A 26,964-nucleotide genomic window follows, 5' to 3' on the forward strand; every position below is an offset into this window, starting at 1 on the left:
TTTTATTGCAGCACTGGGCATAAAATACAGAGCACATCACTTATTCTTCGGACAGGGATACCTTTAAATCTTCACAATATGCGAGACAAAGAAACAGCAAATTATTTATCCTTCTGTGTGGTGAGGAGAGGTGTGGGAGGCTTCTAAAGGCACATGGTATTAGGTAATTAATAATAGTGTTTCTCCCTTCTGCTATCTCTAGGGAGACATCTAGTAACAACCTGATGAACTGCAGACTTACTGCTGAGCTCAGCGAGGTCTGTAATAATGACATGAGGTACTACATCTTCTCTTCAGACTTCAGAGGGACCTCGAGCAATAGCCTACCGTACTGCTCAGTTTTGGCTTATTTCAAATGGCCATCTAATGTGGTAATACACCTTGTCAATCAATCAATCAATACATCTGGATTTCTAAAGCACAGCTATTTACCCTCAAGGTAGTCCAGGACATGTGAATGCTTGTTCAACTGACAGCATGAGGAGGTAGGAGCAGATAGAGTAAATTACTCTTGTGGGGGGACGTGGGGTGGAGTCGTGTCATCAGCATAAATACCATGTCACTTATATGTGAAAATGTTTTACGGTAATATTAGAGAATGTCTCATATTAGGTAAGATTTTGTACATGGAATGTGGCAGTATTATTGAGTCATAATAAAAATATGGGTAGGTATCAAGGAAAAGTGAGTGATGATGAAAATCTCAACCTGCAGCAAGTGATTACTGAGTAATGGTTCACAGCTGACCTCATTCTAAAACTAATGGCTGTCAATGTAAATGTGCCCATGCAGCCAAGCCTTCCAATTAGAAGTGTAATCTGGTCTGAAATTTAACATTTCTCAGAATAAATCTGCACAAGCAATCATTCAAGATGAGTGATTGAAGGCGCAAATGTGAACATGGACCAAATATTACTGGCTGCTGCTGCAAATGTGCCAAATCAGTTAACAGAGTAAAGATGCATGACTTGTCAGTGCAAATTTGAACAAGAGTTCAAGTTGAATGGGTCATGGTACAAAATGTTCCATACACTAAGGATTATTGACTGATGGGGTAAGTGTAAACATGAACTTCATTGCTCTTGGTGTAATACTTGCAATGGAATGATGGCAATATCTATATATAAATTTATTTTGCTAATAACTTTGGTGCCATTTGATGAATCTTCAAGAAACTTTAAAAACGTGTGCCAGTCACATAAGCTGTTGTCTGGAAAGTTTTAGGGTGATTCGTCAAGCGGGGCTAGAGAAAAAGAGGGGTCTAAAAACACATTATCGTTAGGCATTTTTTCCATGGGAATGTTAGACACGACCACAGCCCAACTCGCCTGACAGAATTACACCAAATTTGGCGGAAGGCTAGATCTTGGTCCACAAAGAGTGCTTTTTATACTTTGGTGTAAATCTGTTCAGTAGTTTTGGAGTTATTAAAGAAAAACGGTTTATGTATATCCAGAGATGTGGATCCACTGTAGGAATAACTTTACCCCCGGGGCGTGGTGGTGGGTTCCCACAGGGACCCCGCCTGGGGCCAAAAACTTTTTTAAACAATATTTTGACACTAATTTTTGGAGGATCTGCAGATCCTCTGCAAAATTAAAAACAAAAATAAGCACGTTCTCCAGTGCTGATTTTTTTTATGGCTCCTGGGTAGGCCAGGACTGGGGGGGGGGGGGGGTCAGATATATTTGAGGGAAGGGTGCACACGTGGCACCCCTCTTCAGGCTGATTTCAGCCCCAAAGACTCCATCCTCTAGGGCCATAGCTGATATTCAGAAGAGGGAGGGGCCACATGGCCCCTCCTTCAGGGACCCAATCCCCCACAGCCCTGCTGCTAAATAAACGGGGCAAGGGCACATGGCTATCCTCCCCAGGCCTTTATTGGCCCTAGATAGCCCATTCCCCGGCTCTAATAACAAAGGGAGAGGGGGGCATGTGGCTCCCCCAGGTTGATTTTGGCCATGGGACCCCAACCATTGGGACCTGGCTAGATATGTAAAGGGAAAGGGAGTCACATGGTCCCTATCCCCCACAGCCCGGCCATGAATGAAATGAGCCATTAATGGCCCTGGGGACCCTGTCCCCCAGAGCCAGCTTAGGCTAAGTCCTGTCTTTGCTTTCGCTTTGCAGGAGCAATTTCAAAACTCCCAACAGGCTGGAGCAAACACCAAGTCCACTACCAGTATGAAAAATGAAAAATGCTCCCACCCACTGGGATTGCACTTCTCATCTCTTTCCCTGTCCACAATGAAGCGGGCAGGGAAACAGATGAAAAGATTGCTTCCATCCACAGAGTGCAGCATTTTCAGCTGCTTTCTGATAGCAGGACCAATGCCAGCTCCCGTTGAAGGCGGGAAGCCAACTCAGGTCACAGGGCTCACCCGGGGCCTCAAAACATAGTGTAGTGGTTGCCCTGGGTGGGCTCCAGAGACCCCACCCTTTGTTGGCTGGGCCCAAGGGACAGGGTCGCCGGAGCTGAAATCAGCCTAGGGTGAGAGGCCACACAGCCCACCTCCCTCTTTGGACACTGACTGGTCCCTGGGGGGATGGACCTCTGGAGCTGAAATCGCCTGGCGAGGCGGGCTGAGTGCCATTCTCCCCCTTTGGAATATAGCCCTAGAAGATAGGATCCCCAGGCTGAAGTTGCCCTGGGTAGGTGGGCTGCATGCTCCTCTCCTCCATATTATAGTAGTCGGTCCCAGGGAATGAGGTCCCTGGGGCCAAAAATGGTCCTCAGAGGGGGCCTTACCCCCTCCCTTAAAAAATTGCCCAGGCTCTGGGGGATGGGGTCCCTGGGGCCAAAACTGACAGGTTATACATTTTTATATAAGCTACTGGCGATCATCAGTAGGTAGTGATAGTTAAGACCTACTTCCATAGAAGAAGTGTTTTTGTTTTTGCAATACCTTTTGCCCGTTTGACAAATCTTCAGGAAATTTTCAGAACTAATATGACAGTCAATTCAGCTGCTTTTTTTCAAAGTTTCTGGGTGATCCGTCAAGCTAGGGTCAAGAAAAAGGGGGGTCCTGAAACACATTTTTTCCACGCATTTTCCCATAGGGTCTTTAGACATGCTTACAGCATGAACTGCTGGACAGAATTACACCAAACGTGTTAGGAAGCTAGTTTTTGGTGTGCAGATTGTGCTTTTTGTGACTTGGTGTATATCCGTTCACTAGTTTTAATATATATTGATATCTTGAGATTCAGATCCTCCGCAGATCCTACAGTCCCGGTGCTCATATCTGACAGGCTGCCAACACTTCAACCAGGAGGTGTTGGCAGCCATTTCGGGACTTGGCTTCAGCAAAGTCCCAAAAAGAAGAAATGCAAAAAAAAGAAAAGGTGCAGTGTACGAATACCCTAACCCCGTAGCCTTGGTTCTGGGGCCCCCCTGTTAACTCTTCAGGGCAAAACGTTTTTTTTTAATTTTCAGAAAAATCCACAGTGGATTAAAATTGCAGTCTCTCATGCATGTTAATAATTTTGCCCTTGGGTGGGCCAGGTTTGCGGGCCATGCTGTTTAATAAATAGGGAGGTGGGAGCACAAGGCCCCCTTTCTAGGTACGGGAAGGCCCCAAGGATCCCACCTGGCCCAGGGATCCACCATCTCCCTGGGGCCAATTACTAAATTTAAAATAAGGCAAGGGGCCATTTACGGCCCTGGGGAACACCACTCTCTGGGGCCAGCCAATGCTAAAGAAAGGAGGGGGGCCATGCAGCCCCGTCCTGGAGCCATTTATGGCCCTGGGGATCACCACGGTGCCAGCCCTAGGGAAATAGCTGTTTTCTTTTGTTTAGCGCGAGCTCCCACCAAGCAAGACAAATACTCTGCTTCCAGCAAGAGGGAACTGTCAAAATACTTCTGCTTGGTCCCGCAGACGTGGGCAGGGAAAGAGATGAAGTATTGATACGGCACACAGGGAGCTGCATCTCCTGCAGGTCCCTGCATGCAGGAGCAATGGCAGCTCCTGCAGGAGGCAGGGAACAGGCTGGGATCAAGGGGGTCTTGAGGCTCCCTCTGTGGTCCCCGAAATATTTTTTTAAATTAAAGCATCCTGCCCTGCATATTTACCTTAAATAAATACACAGGGCAGGATGCATTGTGGCACGATGCTCAATTCACAGAAGTTAAACCTCATCGGGAAGCACTTACGGTTATAAGAAAAGTAAAAGCTCAAGTTGAAGCTTCACTTCTGTGAAGCACTAATCATCCTAATATCTTGTGCATGGTGAAGGCAGAGCAAGTGTGTTTTCTTTGCATTGCCACGGTGAAACGTTATCTGTAATCCTTGATGGATAAGTTTGTATCCTTGCTTTTTTTGAGTGCAATATCTCTTGTAGTGACTTTGATGAGTGGGTTATATCTTGACATCTGCTTCTGAGACCAGAGATAGTGTTCTTCCACTTAAAAACTACAAATATGTAAAATGGCCCAAAATTCCTTCCTGTTTGCCCCCTTATATATATTAGTGGTATGCAGCATCTTCCCGCCCTTTTCCCAGGATGATGGACAACTTACTAAAAGACTTCATAGAGCATTTCCCTCAGTTTTTGGAAAAGCGTTCTTGATGCAAAGGAAGGTGATCCCATCTACACCAAACACAGAAGCACTTAGGCCCATATTTATACTTTTTGACACAAAACTGCAAATGCAGTTTTGCGTCAAAATTTATAGCGCCGGCTTGTGTTATTCCAAAGTGCCAGCCGCGCACCAAATTTATGGAATCCCACAAGCCAGTGCAAAGGGTGAGCTAACGTATGGGAAATGACATTAGCTTGGTGGGGGTGGCAGTATGGGGGAAGGGTGTTTTGCACCAAAAATTATGCTAGGCTGGTTAGAGGCAAAAAAATGCCTTTAACCAGCCTAGCATCATTTCCTGGCGCAAAACCATCCATACCACATGACTCCTGTCTTATGAAAGACAGGAGTCATGCCCAGAACACCAATGGCCATCCCTAGGGACATGGGCCCCCAGGGAATGGCCATTGTCCCCAGTGCCATGTAGGGAGGCCCATTTCAGGCCCCCCAGTGGCACTTTAAAATGTTTTTTAAATACTTACCTCTATTTACTCTGGTGTGGGTGTTCCTGAGGCTTGGGGTGGGCACCTGTGGGCCCTTTCTATGGGGTTTGATCATAGAAATGGGTCCACAGGTCCCCTAATGCCTGGTCTGATCCAGGGATTAAATAAAGGTGCTAAGCAGGGTTTACACCATTATTTAGGCCTGCCTCCCTCCTGAGCACCATTTTTGCACAGGAGTATAAATTAGGCGCTAGGGGTTTTGAGTCATTTTTTTTGCATCTCACTGATGCAAGATGGTTTCACGTATCCAAAAAACGTAACTGCAATATTTTGATGCTAAACGGGTCTAGCATCAAAATATAAATATAGAGTTAAGTTTGCACTGAATTAGCGTAAACAAATGATGCTAATTCAGCGCAAAGAAAGTATAAATATACCCTTTACTTCTATCAAGTACAAATCATCCAAGTGTGTTTTTGTCTGCAGTTCCGCCTTGAAAAGTTATTTGATGAAGACGTTTGAGGAAAAATCACACTGGCAAAGTTACAGCCACGCAAGGTCACAAGAGACATCACCTTGGTGTTGTTTATTCAGCTGTAGTGTAGGAGATGCACCATACATTTACCCAATGAGGTGGCATTAGTAGAAAGTACTCTAGGTGGGTAAACATTCTGCTAAACAGTGGCCTCTTCTTAGATAAATATGCAGGAATTCCCATAGTAATATTGAACATGACTACAGCCTGAACCGCTGTATGGAATGACACCAAAGTTGGCAGAAAGCCAGCTCTTGTTTCAGAAAGAATTCTTTTTGTGATTTGGTGTCAATCTCTTGAGTAGTTTTAGTGATATTAAAGGAAAAATAAATATAGATATGTAGGGATGCTGATCCTTTGCAGATCCAACAGTCTCCATGCTCATATCTGTTTGGCTGCCACTTCAACCAGGAAGTGTTGGCAGCCATTTTAGGACTCAACTTCAGCCAAGTCCCAAAACAAAATGTTTAAAAAAAGTAAAGGTGTCAGGGTAGGTATACCCAGAGACCCCAGCCTTAGTGCTGGGTTTCCCATGGGACTCCACTAGGGCAAAAAAGGTTTTTATGAAATTCTGGGCAAAATTCACTGTGGATCTGCAAATCCACTGAAAATTGAAGAAAAAACAAGCAAGGTCTCCCGCGCTTGTTTTGAATTTAGCCCCAGGAGGCCCTTGTCCCAGGTAAAAAAATATTTTTCAAAACTAGAAGAGGGTGCACAGCCCCCATCCAAGGGCTTTCATTAACCCTGGGGAAACCACCTCACCAGGACTTCATATCAAAAATATACAGGGGCGCAGGGACTCCGGGCCCTGAGGGCCACCACCTCCCCATGGCTTGTTTTAAAAAAGAAGGGGGTCCACAGACCCCCCTCTTGGAGCTTTCATATGCCCAGGGGACTACCACCTCTTTGGAGCTAAGCAAGACTTTAAGGAAGGGTGTCCATAGGGACTCCCTAGCCCCAGGGTAACCACCTCCCTGGGGCAAAATATCATTTTTTAAACAGGGAGGGGGGCCGCAGGGCCCCCCTCCTGGGCTGTGTATGGCCCCAGGAACTACCACCTCCCCAGGCTGGCCCATACAAAAAAAAGGAAAGGGACTGCATGGCCTCCCACCTGGAGCTGTTAATGACCCTGGGGACCGCCACCCCAGGGCAGGTCCTCAGGGCCAGCTCCTGCTATCTCCTGAAGTGCCCACGCTCAGGAGATAGCTGTTTGCTTTTGCTTGGCGGTAGCTGTGACAGCTCACCCAAGCAAAACCAAACACTAACTTTGCTCCCAGCAAGCAGGAGACATGAAAACTACTCCTGCTTGCTGTGAACAAAGTCTAGATCTGTTTCCCCAACCGCTGACATGGAGGCAGGGGAAACAGATAAACTATAGCTCACGCTCACAGAGATCTGCATATTTGGCAGCTCCATGCATGCAGTAGCAATGCCGGCTTCCGCAAGAGGCAGGGAGCCAGCATGGCCTGGAGGGGTCTTGAGCCTTCCCTTGTGGTCCCATCTTACAAAGACATTCAAGGAACAATCACTTTGGAAAAGTTACAGATGTACTGAATACATTATCTTGGTGTCCTTTACACAGCCGTAGTATAGGAGATGCACTATAGATTTACCCAACAAGGTAGCACTTACAAATATGCTAGTAGAACATACTCTAGTTGGGTATCCATTTTGCATAAAACAGTGGCCTCTTCTTGGAAAAATATGCAGGGAAGGATTCATTCTAGCACAATGCTCATTTCACAGAAATAAACCTCAAGGGGAAGCACTTACAGATCTAAATAAAACAGGTGTCCAAGTTGAAGCTACACTTTTCTAAAGTACTAATCAATCTTTACTTTATTTTGGTGAGTAAAAACAAACCATTAAAGTACAATACACAACAAAGAGAGAGGACTTCTAAAAGCAGGGAGGTACTAAAAAAATAAGGTAAAAGCACAGTTAAAAGGGACAAGACAAGTTTTAAAAAACAAACAAGAAATAAGCAGTCAGATAAACATCACTTAATATAATGAAAGGCAATACTCAAAAATGAGAATAATTCCATGAGTCAGCACTAGTTAAAAATATAATACACCAATATCTGTATACTGTGGAGCAATCACACATCCAATTTGATAAATATAAATAGATAAGTCTAAAAATTAATTCCCCACTCTTGCTCCTTAAAATTGCTGATCTCAGATGTCATAATAAGACAAAAAAAATCCCCTTTTTCCCCCCATTAAAAAAACTGTCTGGGTGGATGATTTTCGCTTTAAAATTCTCACGACATAAAGTAAGGGAACAGTTCCGTAGGTCTATAAATAATCCATAAGGAACTAAACCAAGATCCATGTCCTGTACAAAAAAAAAGCTACAATCATACATCCAAGTCAAATAAATATACATAGATAAAACTAAACAATAACTACACCATTTTGTCCCTTAAACTTGCTAATCTCAACCTCCAGATAGACTCGAGAAAACTTGCCACTGGTAGAGCTATCTGGACGGACAGGTCGCATTTTAAAATTCTCTCAGCTTGGAGGCAGGATCTAATTGTTTGAAAAGCGGAATGAGCCAAAGTGCTCTTTGTTTGTGATATGCTTGACAGTGGAAGAAAACGTGTGAAACAGTTTCTTCACTTTTACAACCCATCGGGCAACCTTTAGATCTATTAGTTGAACTGGACCATTTGTACGTAAGGCAGCACAGAGGGAGAGACCCAATCCTAAACCTGATAAAGAGGGCACGAGCAAATGGAGATAACTTTGCATCCAAAAAGGGCTCAAATTCGTAATGGCATTTAACAAGTAAAAAATTGTCGGACATGGACAATGGAATAGAGCCAGCAAATTGTCCAACCTGAACATTATGCCAATAAGCATCCTTTAACAGCTGTGCAGCATTTTTAAGAATAGAAATAGGATCATGCCAATAGGAACCTAACCCCAGACGGGAAAAAGATTGTTCAACGAAAACGCACCATTTAGATTTAATACTAAAAACACGGCCCACCACATTTAGGAGGCCACACCGAAAAGGGGTTAGGGCATCAGTTGTCCACAGCCGAAACCAAAACAGCAGGGGCCTTAGGGCAGCAATCTGTGAGATTGAAAAAAGATTTAGGTCCAGGTTAATGGGCAAGGATGGGGTACTCGATGGAACCTTTAGCATCATTTTTAAAAACTGGTTTTCCGCCCTAGCCAGATTCACCAGATTACAATGGCCCCAAAGTTCGGCTCCATATAAGGTGGCCCCCCTAGCTTGGGCTTTGTATATTTCTAGTGTAGGAGATATTCAAATTTCGGGGAACTAGAGGCAAATCTGACAATTCCACCCGCCCTCTGCTTCAGGCATAATAAAGATTTATGGCGCTGGGCATGCCAAAGATGTGAATCTTCCACTTTGATACCTAGATAATCAAAGGTACCCACCCTTTCCAAAGGGACATCATCTAAATATACAGGCCTCTTCATTTTTTTTCTAATATCTCCAAAAAACATGTATTTTGTTTTTGCTGAATTAATTGATAACCCGTGGTCAGTGCAAAACTCCAGGAATCTGGAGAGCAGCCTAGAAAGGCCCATAGCAGTACATGATAGCAATAGGGTATCATCTGCAAACAGAAGGCAGGGGATCTTCTGCCCGCCCAGGCTAGGGGCATCACTTTGACAGTCTAAGAGATATGGCAAACAGGCATTAATAAACAAGAGAAATAAGGTGGGCGCCAAGACACAGCCTTGCCTCACGCCCCGTGCAGTTGGGAAAGCAGGAGTCAGATCGCCAATGGTACCCCAGCGGACTTTAGCACAATTATCAGAATAAAGATCCTTGATAATATTAATCATGGAACCCGAAACACCGGTGGTACTAAGGACCTCCCAAAGCTTGGCACGCGGGACCAGGTCAAACGCATACTTCAAGTCAACAAAGGCCACAAATAAGTGGCCTTTGTCTGCATCTACGGTCTTCCACTTGATGGTGGTAAATCGGAAGATCTGATCGATAGTGCTGATCTTGTCCCTAAATCCTGCCTGGAGATGGCTTAAGACCTGATTTTTCATTATCTATTGTTTTAATCTAGTTAGCAACTGGTACGAAAAAAAATTCTGCAAGTTGTCTAATAGACTGATAGGCCTATAATTCCCAGGGGAGCTCTTGTCTCCTTTTTTATGAACGGGGACAATAATCGCCATCTTCCATGAGAGCGGATAGGATCGAGATGCCATGGCAGTGTTTGATACCCTGTTTATATAACGGGTCCACACAGATAGGTCTGATTTGTACAGATCCGAGGGAATACCATCTTGGCCAGGGGCCCTACCAGATCTTTGAGCGCAGATTGCCAAAAAAGTACTAATCATTCCAACTTCATGTGCATGGCCAAGGAAAAGCAAGGCTATAGGAAGATGGCTCTGTGTATACTATATCAAAATGAGATATAGGGGGTCATTCTGACCTTGACGGTCCATGACCGCCATGGCGGAGTGCGGCGGAAGTACCGCCAACAGGCTGGCGGTGCTTCCTTGGCGATTCTGACCGAGGCGGTAAAGCCGCGGTCAGAAAAGGGGATCCAGCGGTTTCCCGCCGGTTTCCCGCTGGCCCTGGGGACCCGCCATGGCGGCGCTGCTTGCAGCACCGCCATGGGGATTCCGACCCCCTTACCACCAGCCTGTTTCTGCCGGTGTCCACCGCCGGAACCAGGATGGCGGGAACGGGTGCCGTGGGGCCCCTGGGGGCCCCTGCACTGCCCATGCCACTGGCACTGGCCGCCGGCTTCATTGTTGAAGGGGCTGTCCCGCTGGGCCGGCCGTCTGTCTTCCGGCGGTCTCCCGCCGGCCCAGCGGGAAAGCCGGAATGGCCGCTGCGGTCTTTTGACCGCGGTGCGGTCTTTCGGCGGGAACCGCTTGGCGGGCGGCGACCGCCGACCGCTGCGGCCAGAATGACCGCCATAGTGTGCACAGAGTCCAGGGGTTTCCCAGAGGCTCAACAGAGGCTAAAGTAGATAACACTAATGCTCTATTTTGTGGTAATGTGGTCAAGCAGTTAGACTTATCAGAGGGTACTGCAAAGCATTTGTTGTACGCACACAGACAATAAATGAGGCACACACTTAATGACTAACTCCAGGCCAATGTATTTGTATTGGAGAAATATACATTGTTACTTTGCTAGAACCAAAAAGATCTTGCTGCAAGTAAGTACATTTGCAAGTAGGTATCAAGCATATGTATCAAAGACACTTTGTTTGGATTTGCTAAATAAAACATCTTACAGGCAAATACTTTTCAATTTCGAACGATGAGAGTGCAATTTTAAGAACAGTCCTGGAGGGAAAAAGTCTTAGTGCATTTTGAGGTAAGTACTTGATTTCCAGTTCCAGTACGTGGTCAGGGTTCAGGATGACCCCAAACTTACACCACCAGCAACACGGTACCAGTCGGGTGCAGAGGTCAATGTTGAAGGTAGATTTAGAATGGGATCCTACGGAGACAGTGGGCACTCGGAAACAGATCTGCTGGCAGGTAAGTACCCGTGACTTAGGAGGGCAGACCTGGGGGCATTTAGATGAGCAACAGGGGGGACACAGGTCAGCACCATACACACACCCTCGGCGGCACAGGAGCGGCCAAGGGCAGGGTGCAAACACAGCATTGAGCTCCCATTTCTTTTCAATAGGGGGACCCCGAGGTTCACAAAGACGCTGCAGGCTGGGTCCAGGAGGTCGGTTCTGGGAAACCACAGGCTGGACCAGGAGGAGTGCTGCCTGCTGACCATTGCTGGACTGGTGGTCAGATTCCCCAAGGTCGTGTTGACCTGGAGGGGTCAACCCAACGTGGACACAAGGTGAGATTTGCGTTGGGACCTGCTCTGGACTTGTGAGCCACATGGACTTGGGCTGTGGGCATTGGGTGCAGAGTGGGCGGATCCAGGGCAGTTCTGTAGTCCTTCTTGGTGTTTCTTGTGGACAGGGCTGCTGTCCTAGGGAGTACTTGGTCGTCTGGTGGGCAGGCAGTGCTCTGGGTGTTTGGAGAGATTGCTGGTCCTGCAGGTTGCATCGCCTTTTTGGAACAGAGCTTCAGAAGCTGCAGACAGGTAGGTAGGGCTGGGGCCAAGTCAGTTGGTGTCTGGAGTCTTCTCTGCTAGGGTCAGCTTAGCAGTCCAACTTCTTGCTTCTTTCTTCTTCTTGTTGAGGTTTCCAGGAATCTGGTGTACTTGGTTCAGGGGTGCCCCTAAATGTTAGATTTAGGTGTGTTACAGGGGTCAAAGGGAAGTAGCCAATGACTACTGTCCCTGAGGATGGCTACACCCTTCCTAACCCTATTGGTTCCTGTCCTCCAAACCAAGATGGAGGATTCTGCAGGGCGGGGGCCACATCAGCTCTGGACACCCTAGGGGTGGACCTAGATGGAGTGGTCACTCCTCCTTGTTTTACCTAATTTTCCAGCTGGGGGCCTGGGTGGGCATCTCCACTAGCTGGAGTGCCCTGGGGCACTGTAACAGGAGGTCTGAGCCTTTGAGGCTCACCTCCAAGTGTTACAATTCTTGCAGGGGAGAGGTGTGACACACCTCCACCAAGAGCAGGCTTTGTTTGAGCCTCAGAGAGCTCAAAGCCTCTCACCACATGAGGTCAGAAACCTGTCATTTAGTGGCAGGCTGGCACAGACTCCTCAACCTTGCACCAGAAGGTTGGTTAAAATACAGGGGGCATCTCGAAGATGCCCTCTAGGTGCATTGTACAATAAATCCAACACTGGCATCAGTGTGGGTTTAATGTGCTGAGAAGTTTGATACCAAACTACCAAGGCTAGGTGAAGCCATCATGGAGCTGTGGAGTTCGTATTGACAAACTCCAAGCCCATGTACTTAATATGGCCACACTGCACTTACAATGTCCAAGAATGGACTTAGACACTGTAGGGGCATATTGCTCATGCAGCTATGCCCTCATCTGTGGTATAGTGCACCCTGCCTTAGGGCTGTAGGGCCTGCTAGAGGGGTAACCTACCTATGCCACAGGCAGTGAGTGGTTGGTTGGCATGGCGCCATGTCAACTTTACCTCTTTCTCCCCACCAGCACACACAAGCTGCAATGGCAGTGTGCCTGTGTTTGGTGAGAGTGGCACAATACATACTGCAGCCATTAGGGCACCCTCCCTTGTCACAGTGCAGTTGGTACCACTAGTACCTTATACAAGGGTATTGCCTGTGTGCCAGGAGTGTGCCAATTGTGGAAAGTTTTAGGGAAAGAACACTGGTGCTGGGGCCTAGTTAACAGGATCTCAGCACACTCTCAGTGAAGTCAGCATCAATATCAGGCAACAAGTGGGGGGTAACCATGCCAACAGGGGCACTTTCCTACACAGCTCTGCATTTCCATCTCAAAATGTTTTCTGTAATCTTTGATGGAAGTGTGATGAGTGGGTTCTTTCTTACAACCTGCTGTCGAGACATGCGATCATGTTCTCCCTTTTAAAAGCTGCAAGTGTGCAAAATGATGTAGAAGCCCTGCCCATTTGGCCTCAACCCTTATACATTAGTGGTATGCCACGTCTTCCCACCCTTTTTGCAGGATGATGGACAGCTTACTAAAAGCCCCCCCCCCGAGTGTGTTTCCCGCCGATTTTGGAGACAAGTTCTTTATGCACAGAAATATAATAACATTGCCACTAAACTAAGAAGCAGTTACTTCTGTAACGTACAAAATCAGCCTTGCACCTTGCACATGGCAAAGCTAAACCAAGAGTGTTTGCCCTGCAATTACTCCTTAAAAAGTTATCTGTCATCCATGATGGAGGTTTTTGCATTGTTGCTTTTTTAAGCGCAATATCTTATTTAGCAATACTATGAGCAAATAAAATGACCTATAAGCCCGCCCCTTATCCATGGTGTTATGCAACATCTTCCCGCCCTTTTCCCAGTATGATGGGCAGCTAACTAATGGACCTCCCTGAGAAAATTTCGAAGGCTGTGCGTGGCACAGGGTGTTTGGGTGGTCAAAGGACGTAGGCCCTGCGGTCAACCCCTGTTGTGCACTGCTAAAGGCTGTGCATGGCATGGGGATGCGTGGTTATAGGGGTTTGGCCACAGGTCAGGCCCTGCAGCCGACTCATGCTGAGCACGGCAGAAGGATAAATTAACGTTGGATTAACGTAAAGTAATTGCAATTATAACATCATAAAAACAATAGAAATTCACTTTAAAAAAACAAGGGTTATGAGCACGTAACAGTTAGGAGATAGAATTTTCAAAAAACATAGAAATTCACTTAAAAACAAACATTACAGGGACATTATAAAACCATACAAATACAGCAGTTATAGTTGTTTCAAGTAACTATAATTCATGCCCTAAGGTAACTATAACTCAAGTTCTCGCCATGCACTGCTAACTACCCCATATATTACATCAGCCATGACATCTTTTATGGCATCATTGATATTATCACCGCAACATTTGCAAGAAAATTATTGATGACGAAACTGTGCTAAAAAAACAAAGTTAAAGTAACTATATATTCAGGTGACTATGTCAGTGACAACATTAAAGAGTTAAACCACACAAATTCACCAATTATATTATAGTTAGCAGAGTAAACTATAACTTACGTCTTCACCATGCAGTGCTGATAACATCATATATTATGTCACTCATGCTATGTTCTTTGACATCACTGATGACATCTCAACTCAAATTACATCATTTATAGCATCCCTGATGACATCCCTGATGATACCATCCAATGAGTGTGCTAGTTTATTTTATAGTTTACATGGTGGCGGGTTGCTACCATATTACTTTTCTACCTATTTTTCATACAGCCTATATCCAGGTAATCGGTGTAAGTGTTTATAAAACACACGTGCTCCCAACACACCATATGGGTTTGGAGGTATTGAACATGTTATAAATCTTTGTATTGAAGAGTACCTCTGTGTGCAGGTGACAGCTGAGGGCTTGTGTTCATTTTGATCCAAACAAGTTTCTTTGGTACTGCAGAAAAAGCTTCCAGAAGGGCAAAGATTCTATGTACAACATACTAAGGCCCATATTTATACTTTTTTAGCGCTGCATTTGCGTCGTTTTTTGACGCAAAATCGGCGCAAACTTACAAAATACAATTTTGTACGTTTGCGCCGATTTTGCATCAAAAAACGACGCAAATGCGGTGCTAAAAAAGTATAAATATGGGCTTAAGTATTTTAAGCAGCCTTGTGTTATTAGACAGAATCGTTTCAGCATTACAATTTCTACTTAACATAGACGTCTGTGTGCAACATGTACTAGACTATGTGCATGTGCTTGTGTTACTTAAGAAGATGGGCTATCTGTTAAGTTTTCAACACAGTATTAAGGCTGCATGTGGTAAGATCATAAGCACCTTCAGACCTTGGTTATTGTAAGTGAATAGTCACTCTTTGGACACATTTTGCATAAAGGGTCCACTGTTCTTAGTAGATAACTTTTAATACTCTGTTGTGTATTTCTCATGAGACTTTCCTTGTTTGCAAACAGTGGAATACAGAGTATACTCTCTCCATAGAGTGAACAGAGTTAACAGCACCCACTTTTCTACCTATATCCAGTATCCAATGTAGATTCAGTGACTGTCAGGGGTTTGATTCAGGTAAAGACTGTCCGTAGTAGGACATTAGTAATGTAGAAGGACTTCAGTATCTGGAGGAACAGTTGTATACAGATTGAATACAGTGTGTAGGATAGGTTATCCTTTCATCTGTGGTTCATAGTCAACATAAACTCAGCTACTCATGAAGTGTATGATATAGGGTCAATGTTGCACATAACACAAGCTTGCTTTACCTATGAATGATAGCAGTAATGAAGCCTAGTATTATTCAGAGCTAATTTAAACTTACTTCTATAGCTGCAATGCTTTACCCAATTATAGCGCAATATGTATAAAAGAAGCTCAGATGATGTAATCAGTGATAGTATCAGTGATGTCATCAATTATGTCATTTGTGATTTCATCAGTGATATAAATTATGTCATAGAACATGTAATGAGTGATGTAATTTGTGAGGTCATAATCAGTGCATGGCATAAGCACAAGTTATAGTTAGCGCTTCTAACTATATCTGGTGAATTTCTGTGGGTTTTTTTTTCAGTTCAAAATGTTAATGATGTCACTGACATTTTCACCTACATATTACATTATTTTAACCTTTGGCTATTTCAGTGAATTTCTATGTTTTTTTTTAAACAAAACCAAATCTTTTTATCACACTTAACTGTAATGTCACTTTGACCTTTTTTAGTGAATTTCTATGTAAAGTAATATTTTTTCACAATATGGGAAGCCAACGCCCCGGTGAAGGGTTGACCACAGGGCCTTATGGTTTTGAAATGGAAGAGCGGTGTGTTGCCTCCCTCCTTGAGTCCTATTAGGCCCTGGGGACAGCATCACACATGGCCATTTTTTGTTTACTTAAAGGGGAGGGGGGATGCATGGCCTCCTTCCCCAAGTCTTATTATTTACTAGGGACCCTATCCCCCAGGACCTTTTTTTAATGAAAGCAGAGGGGGCGAGTGGCTCCCCTGTCCGAACCTTATTAGGACTTGGGGACCCCATCATCCAGGGCTGTTTTTTTTATTATAAGGAAGGGGGGCATGTGGCTTCTCCCCAAACCTTAGTAGACCCTGGGCACCCCATCCTCCTGGGCCTTTTGATTAATTAAAGGGTGGCTGGCCATGTGGCTCCTCTCACCAAACCTTATTAGGCCTTGGGGACTTCATCTCCCAGGGCTGCATTTTTTATGAAAGGGGAGGTGGGCTGCTTGACCGTCCCTTCCCGAGCCTTATTTGGCCTTTGGGACCCCATCTCCCAGGACCTTTTTTAATTAAAGCGGAAGGAGGCCATGTGTCCCTCTGCCCAAGCATTATTAGCCCTTTGGGATCTCCATTCCCCAGGACCTTTTCCTGTAAAAGAGGAGGGGGGGGCACATGGTCCGACTCCTGAGCTTAATTGGGCCATGAGGATCCCACCCACCAGGGCCACTTCTACAATCAAAGGCGAGGGGGCTGTGCAGCCCCCTCCTTGAGCCTTTTCCAGCCCAGGGTCTCCATCCCCTGGGGTCTGCACATTAATTATGGGAGCCATGGTGCCCACCAGGGCACCCACCAAACACTTTGTAGGAGCTTTAGGGGTAGCCCCAGGGCCCTCACAGCTCCAGCTAAGTGTCCACATGTAGGGGGCGCCAGCAATGCTCATGCTTGAAGGGAGAAGCTACTACTGCTGCTCCTTCCTGGCAGGAGCAATATTTTGACCTTTTTCACTGCTGACATCAGTGCAGGCAGGGACACAGATCAAAAGCCTGCTCCCAGCTGACTGGAGCATTTTTAAAGCTCCCATCCACTGGGAGCAGACGTTCTTTGCTCACACTTAGAGGGAGATTAAAAAAGGCTCCAGCCAAGTGGGATCAAACATAGGTTTATTTTTTCCAATTGCTATGTCCCTAGGGGGTGGCCACCCCAGGATATAATAAGTGAACCAGCTTATGGGGAAGGGGGCCCTATGGCCATTAATGGCTCAAGGACCATTAATGGCTTATTTATGGCCCTCTTTTCTTTTAATGAGTTTAGGGGTACTGGGGGATCGGGCCACTGGGGCTTTTAGAGGTTCAGGTAATCTGACCACGTGCCATCCTCCCCATTTTGAGTAATAATGGACCCAGGGAGGGATCGCTGGGCATTTAGAGGCTTGGGGAGGCAGGCATCTCCCTCCCAATATTGTTTATTTTGGACCCGAGGATGGGCTCCACGAGCGTGTCATGGTTTGGGGAACTGGGCTACACAGCCCTCCTCTCCATATTGATTAATTTCAGCCTCAGGGGTGGGCTCCATAAGGCCTAAAAAGGGTAGGGGGCATACATCTTCCCTCCCTATGTACAATTATTTTGGCTGCAGGGGGTGGGCTCCCTGGGACCTGTAAAGGCTAGGGTAGGGGAGCTAAACCCCCCCCCCCATTAATAAAGCAAAGCGGACCAGCTGCCAATTGTTTTTTGGGGTTTTTACAAACCCACAGAAGTCCAGTGGGATTGCGGTAATTTTTGACATTTTGTTTTTGCCGAACAGGCATCCTTCTGGGTCCTCCCCCAGGGGCCATAGGAGATCCCTACCGTGCCTTGCCTCTGACTCCTGAAATGGATGCCTGCATCATTTTTTTCATGTTCCTGGCAGCCAGTCAGAGTGGTTGCTCCCACAGGACTCTGACTCCCATAAGAGTGAGATTGTCCAAGAGAAATAAAGCTCCTTGGGCCAATCAGAGCGCTCTATTCTTGAACTGGAGCTCCGGACCCATCTGTCTAGATGTCTAATTATTTTTTAATCCTAAAAACCTACTGAATGGATTTACACCAAATCACAAAAAAATGAGTTGGTAAGCCAAGATTTAGCTTCCTGCCAAATTTGGTGTCATTCTTTTCAGCTGTTTTTGTAGTAGCCCTTCTTAAAGCAGTCTTGGGAAATACAAGGGAATTTGTGCTTTGGGACCCCCCTTTTTGTTCTCAGCCCTCACTAGATTGATATCCCCAAAACATTCCATGCAGAAATAAGTAAAAAACCAGCACGTTTTCTGAACGTTTTCTGAATGTTAATGGCATGGAGATTCATCAAACAGCGCCAAAGTCATTAGCAACTCAAAAAACGCTTTTCTATAGAACAGGTGACCTAACTATAACTTACCAGTATATACCGCCACTAGGTAATATATATTAACAGTGTTTATCCCTGGCATAATGTTTTACCTGGCATATTGTTAGTTATTCATGTAACTTTAAATCCCAGCTACAGACAGAACTTTAGCTGACTAACTGGCAGACCTGTTGTTTTCAATAAATGACATCTACTTTTGTGGGGTTTTGGTCAGCCTCTTGCTCATGACTGGATGGCTTCAAGTTTACTTGGTATCACCCATACTTTTTCTTGTATCCCCATGTTACTCTCCTCAGCAGCTCCCTACACTCCCTCATCCTGCTCCCACCCTGCTTACCTTTTAACAATATATTTCTTATTCATTTATTTGTGAATAAGAATGGGGGCAGCTGCAAAGCGCCACCACACTTTTCAATTCAAGCTTTTGTGTATTGGTGTTTTTTTTTCTGTTTTTTTTCAATGTAAAGTTCTATCATGAACATCTGCCATGTTAGAACAGTTAATTAATACTGGCCTCTGTGCCTCATAATGAACTTGCATGCATGAGTCAGAGTGCAAGAGCGTGCATATGCCATGGGGCATGCATATGCATCGTTGGCCATTTTGAAATAGATTTTCATTAATCCAAGAACCCTGTCCCAGGTTCCCAGCCTTGCATGGGCATGGCTTTCATATATTTTGATACATGTCTTCACATGCAAAAGTCAAAAAGCATTGGCAAACCCATAGCTTTTTCTTTTAGATCTTAGATCTACTGGTTACGTATCATATCTTCATTAATACTTCTGTCTTTGGATTCAGCATATAAAGTGATTGCGGCCTATTTGCATCCTTCTATGCACTTACTCATTAATTCACGGACTCACCAGTTCATCTAGCTATCAATGCACACACTTAATAGAACCTTCATCAATCAATGATGCTGTACTTATTGTTGCACTCAGTCACTCACACATTAATCTATCCATCCACTCACTCATGCAACCTCATTATTACATTCACCAACACACGTACAACGCAAACTCGCTAGTCACTGAAAAATGACTTCCATGTAGAAAATATCCAGACCTATGCTTTGCCAATACTTGCTATTACATGATTCAATGAACACTTTTCTGGAGGTTTCACAAATTCAAAACCTCATCCATTCCAAGCTCCATGTCAAGGGTATGAATTGGACCACGTACAAGGTTGCCCATTGAGTTAGACAATCATCCTCATAATCTTCAAATCACTAGTTTGTACTCCAGCAAACCAATCTCTGACTTCCATCAATCTACTGTCTATTGTTTAAGGGGCTTATTTAAAAGCCCTGTGTGCCGCTGGTGCATTACTTTTTGTGACGCACCAGTAGAGCATAGTGCAGACCCATATCTACAAGGCCATGCAAAGCTACTTTGTGTGGCTTTTCATTGCCTTGTAGATATGGTGTAAGGCAAAGCATCGCAAAACACTGCTTCAGGGACGTGTTCAATGGGCGTTGCAATGGGTTTTCCCACGCAACACCCATGGGGTTTGGCGCAGTCTCAGATTCACGAGAATCTGTAAAACTGATCATGCATCAAAATCTTATGCCTCCCCAGGGGAGGTGCAACGAGGAGAAATATCTTTATTTTCTGCAGCACACATAGGAAGAGGAAAAAGCCTCCATAGGTTCTTTTGTTCAGGATTGTGTCCCTTCCTGCACAAAATCAATCCTGTCTGCGATGCAGGCATTCTTGCACCATGGTGCAAGAGTGCCTGAGTTGGCACTAGGCAGCCAATTGTGCGTCAGCACCGGGGGTGAGGACAGAAATGCGCCATATCTTGTAGGTATGAGACATTTCAGCCCTTTCTCAGTGGCACAGGGCAGCACAGCGAGCTTGCTGCGCTGCTCTGCGTCACGGGGTTAGTAAGTAAGCCCCCTAGTATGATAAAATGGGGTAATATTAACGCTTATTTATAACGTTTAGAAATTGAAGATTTTCGATATGTAGCGCTATATTTAAAAAACAATACTCTTTTTGTCAGGATGACCCGTGTTTTGAAAAAAAAATCATATTTCTAAATTAGTATCTATCGGGCATTATAAAGTCGAGTTCAGGTGCACTTCACAGAAAATATTTTGAGTACAATAGTTTATGAATTACCATACAGTTATTACATTATTATATTTTCAATTTTTACTGTAAAATGTTGTTTTCGCTACTGTTTTATTCTTATGCCATTCACTTTACCTGACAAGTGTAAAAGTAGCGATGAAAACATTGCTTATGTCACGGTGTATTTTATTATTCAATTTCTCACTAGACTGTCTGGCACCTTAAACAGGTTTCGTATGTTTTTCAGAGTAGGTGGGAATTTGTAGAATAAGTTTGCCCTCTGGTGGTTCTCAGAAATACATCAGCGTGCAAACAATATCTGCAGAAAGAAATTAATATTTTTCGATGTACAGGTATGTAGAGACGTTTTAAGGCATGGGCAAAGTGGGCACTGGCCCCGGGACCCAGCTTTTCGGGAAGAGGGGGAGGTTTAGGGGGCCTGATGGCCTTATCAATTGACTGCCTGAACCGGTGATGTCCTGCAAGAGCCCGGTCCTGATGAAATGTAATAATTCTTAAACACAGAGGCCCTTATTTAGGAGGGCCTAGCGCCATTCCAACGACACACTAGTGTCATTTTTATGACCCTAACGTGGCTTTGGAAGGCCAACCTTGCCACGCCATATTTACAAAGTTATACAATGCTTGCATTGCGCCACTTTGTAACCCCTTGCCACACCATATTTACAAAATTATACAATGCTTGCATTGCGCCACTTTGTAACCCCTTGCGCCACATTATGCTTGTGCCAGGCATAACGTATGCAAGGGGCGTTCCAACACTAGGGGGCCTGAAAAAATGGCGCAAAGAAAGCTAAGAGATTTCTTTGCATCATTTATGTTAGCATTTTTAATGCCTGCTAGGAGCAGGCATTAAAGAGAGGCTCCCATTGTTTTCAATGGGCCTCGGGGTGCTTTGCAGGATTAGCATCAACATTTTTTACGCTAATCCTGCAAAGCGCCAGACTAGCATAAAAAATGATGATGCTAGTACCCCTGACTACTGCCATGGAGCGCCGTATTTTAAATATGGTGGCGTTGGGGGGGCACTAAGTGGCGCAACAAAAGTAGCGCTGCACTAGGTGCAGTGCCACTATTCGTAAATCTGCCCAGATTATTTCAAATACCACTTTCCTTTAATCTGTTCTCAAAGTCTTTTTCAGACATTTTGCAGAGAAATATTGTTTTATGTTGTTCATTACCATGCAAAATCCTTAAAATATCATTAAAAAAATTCGTTACAGGACCACCTGTATGAGAAATGTTAGGCAGTCAAAAAGATTATTTGCATTTATATTGGTGAACTGCTGCTATATTATAACACTGAAAACGCATATAACCAGCTGTGGCCTGTCCCTTGGGGCTGAGTGGCCATGCCCATCCACCTTTTGCCCCTCAAGAGCAGTGTTTTGCTCAGCCTGACAGACACTCTTCATTTTCAGGTCAGGCAGCCAGGAGCTAGACATGTGCTATTTACACATGCTCCCGACTGCCTGAGCTGAACTTTGCTTGACCGAAGAAGTCACAGCCCTGTCGGCGTGACCATCTCAGCCTAGCAAAGGTGCCTCAAGGACCTCCCCTTCATGACGAGTGGGAATGTCACTGATTGCTTTGGACCTGAGTGCTGGAGGTTTAAGCCCTGAAGTGCCCAGTGTGAAATGTCAGTCAGTGACACTTTGTCACTGAGTGGGGTGGGGTCAACAGTCTCACTGACCCATCCCACTGTGAAGAGTTGGGACTGCTGCCTTTCCTCATTGGCTGACCTTAGGTTAGCCAGAAAGGGAAGGCAGCAGTCCCAACCCTCCTAGGACTTCCAAGGAAGACCTGAAGGTAAGTGTGTGTGTTTTTTTAAATCAATGTTTGGTGCGTGAGTGCGTGTATGTTTGAATATTTGATAATGAGTGTTGTGAATGGATGTGTGTGTGCACGTGTGTAAATGAATGAGTGTGAGTCTGCATGTGTGTCTGTGTGTCCCCCTCACCCCCCTCTACCTTAAAATGACTGGCCACTACTGCAAATCACTATCCCTCAATGTTAGATGCAAACACATTTAGAATTTGGACCAGAGTGTCAGTGCACTTTCAGTGATCTGACCAAAAAGGACATGAAAGAGCTATAATTGATTCATGAATTCAAAGGTGTTCTGAACAGGGGCACCCAAAATACATCTGCCCCAGTACCACTAGAATCTTTCAGATGTAGGAATAATTAATAGAGGGAATTATGATAATTAGCACATATGATCAAGAGAATGGAAATAGATGGTTGATACTATCCCAAGTTTTGTCTTTCAGTGCCCATTAGGTGAACTCACAGAAATCTGTGAAATGTTCAAAAAACAGTATTCTACTCTGTAGAACAAAGTGAGGTTTAATAATCCTTTCCTTGTCTATAGCAGAAAGAATAATCTGGTGGGCGAGCCAACAAATTAGCATGGGGAGCCGAGTCCGAGCTGAGCCAAGGGTTGGTCTGGCTTTAAGAGCCTGAGGAGCTCTGAAAATATTTGGCATGAAAATCATAAAGAAAAATCACCATTTTAGAATATGGTAAGAAGTATGCAGAATTCAACAAAGTATCTTTTTTAACACACAAATCGTTTCTCCTTAGTACATCAGACTGTAACTCTGCAAAGAGAAGTATTTTTGTAAAAGTAAGGAAACAGAAACTGAGAAACATTCCTACTTCGCCCTGATGGAAATTTTATTCATGAACTAAGAGGCAAGTCATTTGTCATACATTTCCTGTATGTGTCCTAATTTCTTATACACAGAGCAACATTATGGTTTATTAAATCAAACACAAGAAAGGTTTTTGTACAGAGCCTGAACTCATGTATTGGAAGTTGCTTTGATATGTGATAATGAACAAAAGGGACCTTGATGACAAGGTAATTGCATAGGATCACTCAATTTGGCCAAGCAGGAAAGCCAGGATTAACCCACATTTTCCAGGTTCACACTGTTCAAATCAACCACAAGATAAGTATCTCTTTCTGACTTCAACAGTTAATGTTTTTCATTAGCTCTTGGAAGAGGCGAAGGGCCCATAAGTGACATTTTATTTTTTGCACTTTACACTGTTTGTACCTTGTCCACACACATGCATGGCTTCACAAAATCAAAGACTATGTTACATTTTATTTTTATGACCGTAAGATTTGCTGGGATTTACAGAACTCAGAGCCGTCTGGGATTCAAACCTGGCTCCCCATGTTACATCCTTGGTACGTGTAGGCGCGAAGCCACATGGCTTCCCACGAAAGCTTTGGTCTTTTTGGGGTTCAAAGAAGATCTCCAAATATGCCAGAGCCCAGCATCTGGCTTGAGTCTGTTTCAAGATTACAATAGCTATTTCCACTCTAATACTTCATTTGCAATTTGTAAATTGCATACTATATTTACTGTGAGCTCCTGTCCTAAAATATAATTGTCTTGCTAATGCCATTGCTATTTTTATTGTATTCTTTTGTTTTTAGGGGGGTGAGTAAAACTTACAATAAATAGTCATACACTGCTGCTACAATTTTATTTGTCATTTTATACTTGATTTTTTTCTTTTTATCCAATATGTTGACCTGTGCACTATATTGTATAGTAGAGTGCAAATTGTTTTATATGCTGTGAGTATGTTGTTTTACTAAAAAAAAAAAATATAACTTAAAAAACCACTAAAGATCTAAGGCCCATATTTATGCTATGTTTGTGCCGGATGTGCGTCATTATTTTTTTTTTACGCAAATTCAGCGTAAACTTAACTGCATAATTATACTTTGGCACTAGACACGTCCAGTTATGGAGTTTGAGTCATTTTTGGGATGTGAAAACCAACCTTGTGCTAATGACATGCAAGGTAGGCGTTCCTGTGAAAAAAATTACTCTAAGGCATGTGCGCCTTATTTATCCTCCGGCGTCAAAATGACACACAGGAGGAGGTGGGCCTTAAAACAAAGTGCCCAGCTGGATTTGCGCTGTTTTTTAATGCCTGGGTCAGGGCAGGCATTAAGGGACCTGTGGGCTCATTTCCGTGGTGGGAGACCATGGAAGCAGTCCACAGGTGCGTTTCCCTGCACCCAGGGACACCCCCTGCCACCCTCGCCCACCCCTGGAGGACACCCATGGATGGGGGGACCCATCCATGGTGAGTGCAGGTAAGTATTTTTTTATTTTATTAAGTGGCATGGGGGGGCCTAACTTGGCCCCCCTTACATGCCACTGTGCCCAATGGCCATGCCCAGGGGAAGGAAGTCCCCTGGGCATGGCCATTGGGCAAGGGGGCATGACTTCTGTCTTTGCTAAGACAGGAGTCATTTCCATGGGTGTTGTGCATCAAAAAATGGCGCAAGTCAGGTTAGAGCCAATATTTTTGACTCCATCCTGACTTGCACCATTCTTTGGCACACAACCCCCAGTCTTCCCTTTGCCTCCGCTGCCCGGTTACCGTCATTTATTTTGACACTAACCAGGCCGCAGCGCCGGCTAACGTCATTCCATAAATAAGGCGCCCAGCTGGTGCGTTGGAATGGCGTTAGCCGGCGGTAAACCTTTTGACACAAATCTGCCCTGGCGCTGATTTGCTTCAAAAAGTATAAATATGGGCCTAACTATGTTTTGTACATGTTCTTCATAAATGCAGTGCATAAATTTCACCAAAAATACCACCTCACTTCTACGTTGATGCCCAAGTGACCACGTTCATTTACCTCTTTGCAATCTGCCACTTTACTGAATACTGGGCTTTTTACTCCCCAACAAACTGACTTCTAAAGAATTCATTGAAATGGTTTCTGGCAGAGAGCGTGGACGGGGAGAGTGATGGATCTTGTACCTGTGTTTTCCTGCTTTGAAGAAGACACTTGTCATATGGTTCCTGTTCTCTGCTGGTACGAGCGGGAAGCAGGAGACCATGCAGAAGAGGAAGAGAGCTCCTCCATTTGAAGAATGGCAGAGCAAGAAAATAACAGACACGCACTTACACACAAACACATGCTAAAGGAAATATAAAAATAATAAACCATTCCATCTTGTGTTTCTTGCGTCTTGGAAGTGGCACTTTTCTTTGCATAGCATAGGAAATTTGAGGTACAATTCCGACCTTGAAAACGGGGGCAGAACCACATTCTCCTAATTCAGGTGAAAATAGCTATTATCACAAATGTAGTACTAAGTATTAACATGTTTGAAATGATGGAAAAATAGCCAATACAGTGGAAGGCACCTAACGTCTCAAAAACTGATAAGCCAGTTTAATAGTTGTCAGAGCACACAATCCAAATTCCCAGACTGGCTAACCAGTGTTATAGAATCCACTGGCAGGCTAAGGGTAGTAGTGAAGGGATCAAAGTAGAGTGGAAACAAGAAGACCAGAAGAGGCTCCACAAGATCAGCTCATCTAGGTGGGAGATCTCAGGGAACGACCTTTGCAGTTAAAGAAAAGCTCTTAGTAGGACAAGGTGATGCGACTAGCTTATAAGATCACACTTTGACCTGGTGGGTGCTCTGGCGAAACCAAGTCTGATGGACCTGGTGGATATTGGTTCCTTGCCCTGCAATTCAGGAAATTGTCAAGCAAACTCAAGATTTTAAGGCAAAATATAATTTTTCAATCATTTTAAAGACAGCCGTCTTCTGAACCGGATTCTAGTGTCCCAGTCCATTTTCAGTCAAGTCTAAAGGTTGTAGGGGGCGACTGGTGCAGATCCTCCATAGTCATATTCTTCCACCTGTTGGCAGCCTCCTCTGGTTCAGAACCTTCTTGAAGCACCTGGGCCTCCGGATGGCCTCTCTAGAGGCTTGTTCCCTTAGCATACAGACACCGCCCCTAAGAAAAATTTATCCAAATAGCTTAATGGTTTAGGTAACAAAGCTGGTCCCTCTAGTTCAGTCTTGGAATGGGTTGCAACAACTTTTCCAGATTCTTCTAGAAGGTAGGGGTTCTTCTTTGCCCAGTAGGCAGGGGAGACTTCATCCTTCACATTCTTCCATGCTTGTCCTGTGCGGCTAGCGGGTCTGCATGTTTCGTTGGGAATATGTCTCAATGTATGTATGTATCAATAGGTGATCCTAATGCAGTCTTAAAAAGCTTTCCACATTCTGACTTCTCCATTAACTACGCTTTGAAATAACCAATGCACTTACTAGTACTAAGGCACTGCTGAAGCCTTTGTAATGCAAAATTCTATATGGCTGGTCATAGCTTTGAGGGTGGAACACTCTCCTTTGTTATCCGTTTTTACTCTAACCAGTTCCGCATATTCTACTCCCAAGACATTCCAGCATCATCTGATGGCACTATCCCAGAATAGGTTGCAGAGAAGCGAAGTAATAAAGCATACCTCATACATTCAGAAAGGAGATAGGTGGTACAGAGTAATTCATAACTAAATGTTTCTCTGTTCCTGGCTATTGAGTTTGTTCCCTTTTGAAGAGTGCGCCAATAGCTGATTTAAGTATTTTTAGGAAGAGTAATATGTCAGACGTCATCCAGAAGTAGTGCAAAGGGGTTTTAAGAGAAGTGAAAAGTCTGAAGACCCTCCAGTTACAAAGCTGAATCTCATTAACCCACTTAAGCCAATCCGGGTACCCAACATTCTTTGCCTCAAACGTACTTAAACTAAAGCAGGTAGTACACATCTGATTGCAGGTTTTATCTTTTCAGGTTAAATTA

This window comes from Pleurodeles waltl, chromosome 10, assembly GCF_031143425.1.
Source record: "Pleurodeles waltl isolate 20211129_DDA chromosome 10, aPleWal1.hap1.20221129, whole genome shotgun sequence".
Lineage (NCBI taxonomy): Eukaryota > Metazoa > Chordata > Amphibia > Caudata > Salamandridae > Pleurodeles > Pleurodeles waltl.